Source organism: Ursus americanus, chromosome 15, assembly GCF_024610735.1.
Source record: "Ursus americanus isolate L20-20 chromosome 15, mUrsAme1.1.p, whole genome shotgun sequence".
Lineage (NCBI taxonomy): Eukaryota > Metazoa > Chordata > Mammalia > Carnivora > Ursidae > Ursus > Ursus americanus.
Genome location: NC_142141.1, coordinates 9,161,956 through 9,168,347, shown reverse-complemented (window position 1 = coordinate 9,168,347; position 6,392 = coordinate 9,161,956).

Sequence of the window (6,392 nt, the reverse complement as noted above, 5' to 3'; positions counted from 1 at the left end):
GTTCCTGCATTTCAACTCTGACATCTGATGACCTGACATGCATATGACCAGAGCCCCAGAAAACTATGTTGTCATGTTCTCTATAACCATCCTTTGAGTAACTGCCTGGCTGCTAGATTCTAATTGTCTTTTTGTCATTGAGTTCTATTTTAATTCCATTATTGTTGGAAAACACATTTCTGTTCTAAAATGCATTGTTTCAATTATTTGAAATTTGTTGAGACTTGCTTTATAACCCAGGAGTTGTTCAGTTTTTACAAATGCTCCACATATACTTGAATATGATGTCTGCAGTTTATTGGATACACTATCCTATATAGTTCTTTAAATCTTTTATATCCAGACTTCTGCCAAAATGTATTAAGGAACTTCAGAAGTCTTCATCCCGTAAAAGGAATGAAAAGCTGGCAAAAATTGTTATAGTCAACTTTTTCAGAATTGGAAACTAACTAAAGGCTTACAGACCAGGGCAACATAATCAAGAAGAAACAGCTGAATCTTGGTAAGAACAGACAGCTTTGTGGCATTTTAACTTACCCTGGTCTCATCCCCCTCTCCATAGCTTAGCAGTGGCCTTGAAGATAACAGCCACATTCCCTGCGAGTATGCCAGTACCACAGTGAGTATAATGGGACTAATTTGCAAAAAAAAATTGTGCTTGTTTCTTTTGAACTGTCTGATGGCTTCTTGGAGTACACTTTCAAAGGGTTTCCCTTTGTCTTACGTAACACAGAACTCTCTGGTACTGAGATAGTTACCTAGAAGGCATTTGTCACAAACACAGGCAAATGTATTAGTTGTTGCTGACTGTGGGGGAATGGATAACGGGAAAAAAAATAGAATAACCAAAGATCTTGGGAAGAGGCTGGGGAATGAGATGCTTTGGTGAGTAAGGACTTAGAAAAGCTCTGACATATTACTGGGTATCTAGAAAGCCATGCTCATATCCAGGGCTGTGCACCCGCTCAGCAAAAACTGTAAAAGGTCCACCTCCAGCTGATTTTAAGGCTCTGCAAGCAAGGAGTAAATACTAAGGCAGAGTTGTGAACTTCCTGGTTGAGTGTCAAAGGTTTGTACCAGCACGCACAGAGCAATTAGTTGAGAAAAGTTAACAGCGACAACATCACTAACAAACCCTGGGTGGGGGGGAAGGATAGTTCCTGATTTACAGAATTGCTGCATTAAAATATTCAAAATGTCCAGTATTCAACAACAAAGTATTACAGGGGCATGTAAAGAAACAAAATATGGCCCATACCTAAGGAAATAACAGAAAATTGCCCCCCAGGAAACACTGACATTGGACATGCAGGACGATGACTTAATCAGCTATTTGAAATACATTTAAGGAGCTAAAGGAAACCATAAGAATGATATCTCACCAAATAGAAAATAGGAATGAAGAGAGAAATAAAAAGTCGAATTGTGGAGCTGAAAAGCATAACTGGAATGAAAGATTCACTAGAAGGGCCCAACAGCAGAGTTGAACAGATGGAAGGAAGAATCCGTGAACTTGAAATAAACCAACTGAAATTATCCAGTCTAAGTAACAAAAACTTAAAAAGAATGAGCAGGGGCGCCTGGGTGGCACAGCGGTTGGGCGTCTGCCTTCGGCTCGGGGCGTGATCCCGGCGATCCGGGATCGAGCCCCACGTCAGGCTCTTCCGCTGTGGGCCTGCTTCTTCCTCTCCCACTCCCCCTGCTTGTATTCCCTCTCTCGCTGGCTGTCTCTATCTCTGTTGAATAAATAAATAAATAAAATCTTTAAAAAAATAAAAATAAAAAATAAAAATAAAAAAAATAAAAAGAATGAGCAGAGCCTAAGAGATGTGTAGGACACCATCAAAAAAACCAGCAAGGGTATAATGGGAGTCATAGGTGAGAGAAAGGCAGAAAGGATTTGAAGAAATAATAGCTGAAAGCTTCCTTAAAAATTTTTTTAAAGATTTTATTTATTTGTGTGAGAGCGCACAAGCAGGGGGAGTGGCGAGCAGAGGGAGAAGCAGGCTCCCCGCTGAGCAGGGAGTGAACTTGGGGCTCAACTCCAGGACCTTGGGATCATGACCTGAGCCAAAGGCAGACGCTTAACCAACTGAGCCACCCAGGCGTCCCTAAAAACGTTCTAAATTTGATGAAAAACACAAATCTACACATACAAGCAGCTCAGTGAACTCTAAATAGAGTCAACTCAGATCCATTCTTAGACACACGATCAAACTGTTGAAAGAGAATCAAAAACAAAAGAAGCTACACATCACGTCCAAGTGATTCTTAGGATAACAGCTTATTTCTCCTCAGAAACCATGGGGACTAGAAGACAATGGAATGACACATTCAAAGAGGTGAGAGGAAAAAACCTGTTAACTGTGACTTCAATGTCTAGAAAAACTACTTCAAAAATGAAGATATACAGTGGAATATTATTTAGCCATAAAAATGAAATCTTGCCATTTGCAACAAATGGCTGGAACTAGAGAGTCTAATGTTAAGCGAAGTAAGTCACAGACGTACCATATGATTTCACTCATGTGGAATTTAAGAAACAAAACATACAAAGGAGAAGGGGGGAAAGAGACAAACCAAGAAATAGACTCTTAACTCTAGAACACAAACAGGGTTACCAGAGGGGAGGTCGGTGGGGAGATGGGGGAAATAGGTGATAGGCTTGAGAAGTGCACTTGTCATCATGAGCCCTGGGTGGTGTATGGAATTTTTGAATCACTATATTGTACACCAAACCAATACTATCTTAACTATACTGGAATTAAAAACTTCTACAGATAAGTAGCCCCCCGCCCCATGAAGACAAAACAGACACTCTCAATGAACAGAAATTGAAAGAGTTTGTCACAAGTAGACCCTCCCTACAAGGAATGCTAAACACTAAAATGTAAGGACACTAGATAGTATTGCAAATCCACATAAAGAAATAAAGAATGCCAGTAAAGGTAACTATATAGATAAGCATAAAAGGCAGTATTGATGTATTTTTTTTTTTGTAACTTCTTTCCTTGTTTAAAAGACAGCTGCATAACACAGTCACTGTAAATCTGTGTTTATGGGCACACAATATGTAAAGGTGTAATTTGTGACAACAAGTGAGGAGCAGACATAGCAAAGGTTTTGTACGCTATTGATACTAAATTGTTACATTAATTCAATCATAAAGAACAAAACCTTGCCATTTGCAATAACCAGGCCATACCTCAGGGTCCGTAAGCTGAAGTGAAGTTAAGTCAGAGAAAGACAAATACCATATGATCTCCCTTACATGTGGAATCCAAAAAAAATGAAAAAATTCTTAGAGAACAGATTGGTGGTTGCCAGAGACAGGTTGGAGGGTGGGAGAAATGGCTGAAGGGAGTCAAAAGGTAAACAGAAAATAAATATGGTGCATTACTTAACAACACCAGCAAATAGCTTACAATTATCTGGTAATTCGTGACCAAAAACAAATAAAACTCAAGAAAAACCACCTCCGATTAGATGTAAACTGTATACATACTGAAACTAAGTAGTGGCAACAAAGCCATCCTTCAAATTCTGAAAGTTATATACAATTTATGCCTAGATGAAGTACTCCATAATTCAGCAAGTAGTACCTATAACCCTAAATATAACAGTTTAGAAGGTGGGGAAGAAACCTATTCCCATTAAAAAGATTTTCCTGTGTCCCCACTCTGAAATGTTTCTATCTCAATTGCTGGCATTATTACATGGGTCATGGCCATTCCTAGCCGAAAAGAAATCTGAGGAGAAAGCAGTTTTTAGCAGGGCGTATTGCCCTTCCCTCCCTGGGGGGAGGGGAGGAATGAGGTTCTCATAGTAATAAAGAAGGGGAGATATTGGGCAGATGGTCACCAGTGTTTTCAACATAAAAATTTCTTTCTCGAAACAAACGGGTGTAAGTGATAAGGAAACAAAGTCCAGTTGTAGAGATTGCAGACTGAGTTAACTCATTAACTCTGGTATCTTCTGGGGTCCTGGTTGTTTCCATATCTCTTCTCTGCCGTCTCTTAGCACTGACTTCAGTCTCAAGCTGACCAAGATGGCTGCTACAATTTCAGGTGTAATTTAAAATTTAAGATTTATTTAAATTAAAAATTTAATTTAAAATTTAAAAAATATTACTTGCATTTCTACATACTTGCAATGAACAATACAAAAGGAATAAAATACTCAGGAATACATTTAGCCAAGGAAGTGTAAGACTTGTGCACCAAAAACTACAAAACCATGTTGAAAGAAATTAAAGAAGACCTAAATAATGGAATGACATTCCGTGTTCATGAATTGGAAGACTTAACGTTGTTAAATGGCTATACTTTCCACATTAATCCACAGATTCTACCTGTACTTTTCAGTAGAATCCCGGATGACTTTGGAGAACTTGACAAACTGATTCTAAAATTTATATGGAATTGCAAGAGACCCCAATTAGAGAAAATCTTGAAACAGAAGAACAAAGTGGGAAGATTCAAAATTCCCAGTTCCAAAACTGAATACAAACTGATAGTAATCAAAACAGTATGGAACTGGCATTAAAGATAGACCTAGATTAATGGAATAGAAGTGAGAGTCCAGGAAAAAACCCATAATCTATTGTTAGTTGATTTTCTTTTCAAGATTTTATTTTTATTTGACAGTAAGCACAAGCAGGGGGAGCTCTAGGGGGAGAGGGAGAAGCAGGCTCCCCGCTGAGCAGGAAGCCCTGATGTGGGACTGAATCCCAGGACCCTGAGATCATGACCTGAGCCATGGCAGACGCTTCACCAACTGAGCCACCCAGGCATCCCTGTTGTCAGTTGATTTTCAATAAGTTTACCAAGATTATTCAGTGGAGTGAAAAGTAGTCTTTTCAACAATTGGTGTTAGAATAACTAGATATCCACATGCAAAGGAGTGAATTTGGACCCCTACCTCATACCGTATTCTAAAATAACCAAATGGATCAAAGACTCAAATGCAAGGGCTAAAATATAAAACTTAGAAGGAAATATAGGTGTAAATCTTCATGACCTAGAATCAGTCAACTGTTTATTAAATCTGACAACAAACACAAAACAGCAAAAGAAAAAATAGATTGGACATCATCAAAATTAAAAACTATTTGCATCAAAGGAACACTATCAAGAAAGTCAAAAGACAAGCAACATAATAGGAGAAAATATTTGCAAATCATAAATCTGATTACTGTCCAGAATATATAAATATCTCTTATGCTATATGTTTTCTTACAGGATATATAAAGAACTCAACAACAAAAATACAAACAACCCATTTTTAAGATGGCCAAAAAGCCTCAACAGAAATTTTTCCAGTGGTGCCTGGGTGGCTCAGTTGTTAAGTGTCTGCCTTCAGCTCAGGTCATGATCCCAGCGCCCTGGGATGGAGCCCTGTATAAGGCCCCCTGCTCAGTGGGGAGCCTGTTTTTCCCTCTCCAGCTCCCTCCTGCTTGTGTTCCCTCTCTCGCTGTCTCTCTCTGCCAAATAAATAAATAAAATCTTTTTTAAAAATCTCTAAAAAGAAATTTTTCCAAAGAAGATATATAGTGGCCAATAAAAACATGAAAAGATTTTCAACATCATTAGCCATTAGGCAAATACAAAACAACACTGTGTTACCTCTTTACAACCACTAGCATGGCAATAAAAAAATAGAAGTATTAGTGAGGATATGGAGAAATTAGGACCATTACACACAGCTGGTGGGAATGTGCAGCTGCTGTGGAAAACAGTCTGGTTAAACGGTCTGAGAAACATTTCCTTGAACAGTCAAGCATAGAGCTACCATTTGACCCAGCAACAATAGTCCTAGGTATAGCCAAGAGAGTCAAAAACATATGTTCAGGGGCGTCTGGGTGGCTCAGTCGTTAAGCGTCTGTCTTCAGCTCAGGGTGTGATCCCGGCGTTCTGGGATCGAGACCCACATCAGGCTCCTCTGCTGGGAGCCTGCTTCTTTCTCTCCCACTCCCCCTGCTTGTGTTCCCTCTCTAGCTGGCTGTCTCTATCTCTGTCAAATAAATAAAATCTTTAAAAAAAACAAAACAAAACATATGTTCACTCAAGAATTTGTACACAATGTTAATAGCATTATTCATAAAAGACAAAAGTGGAAACAACCCAAATCCCCATCCACTGATGAAGGGATAAGCAAAATTTGGTAATCCATACAATGAAATATTATTTAACCACAAAAAGCAATGAAGTACTGATGCATACTCCAACATGGATAAACCTTGAAAACATAAACTAAGTGAAGGAAGCCAGAATAAACTGTATGATTCCATTTATATGAAATGTCCAGAATAGGTAAGTCCATAGAGACAGACAATGAATTAGTGGCTGCAGAGGCTAGAAATAAGGGAAGAATTGGAAGTGGCTGTTTAATGG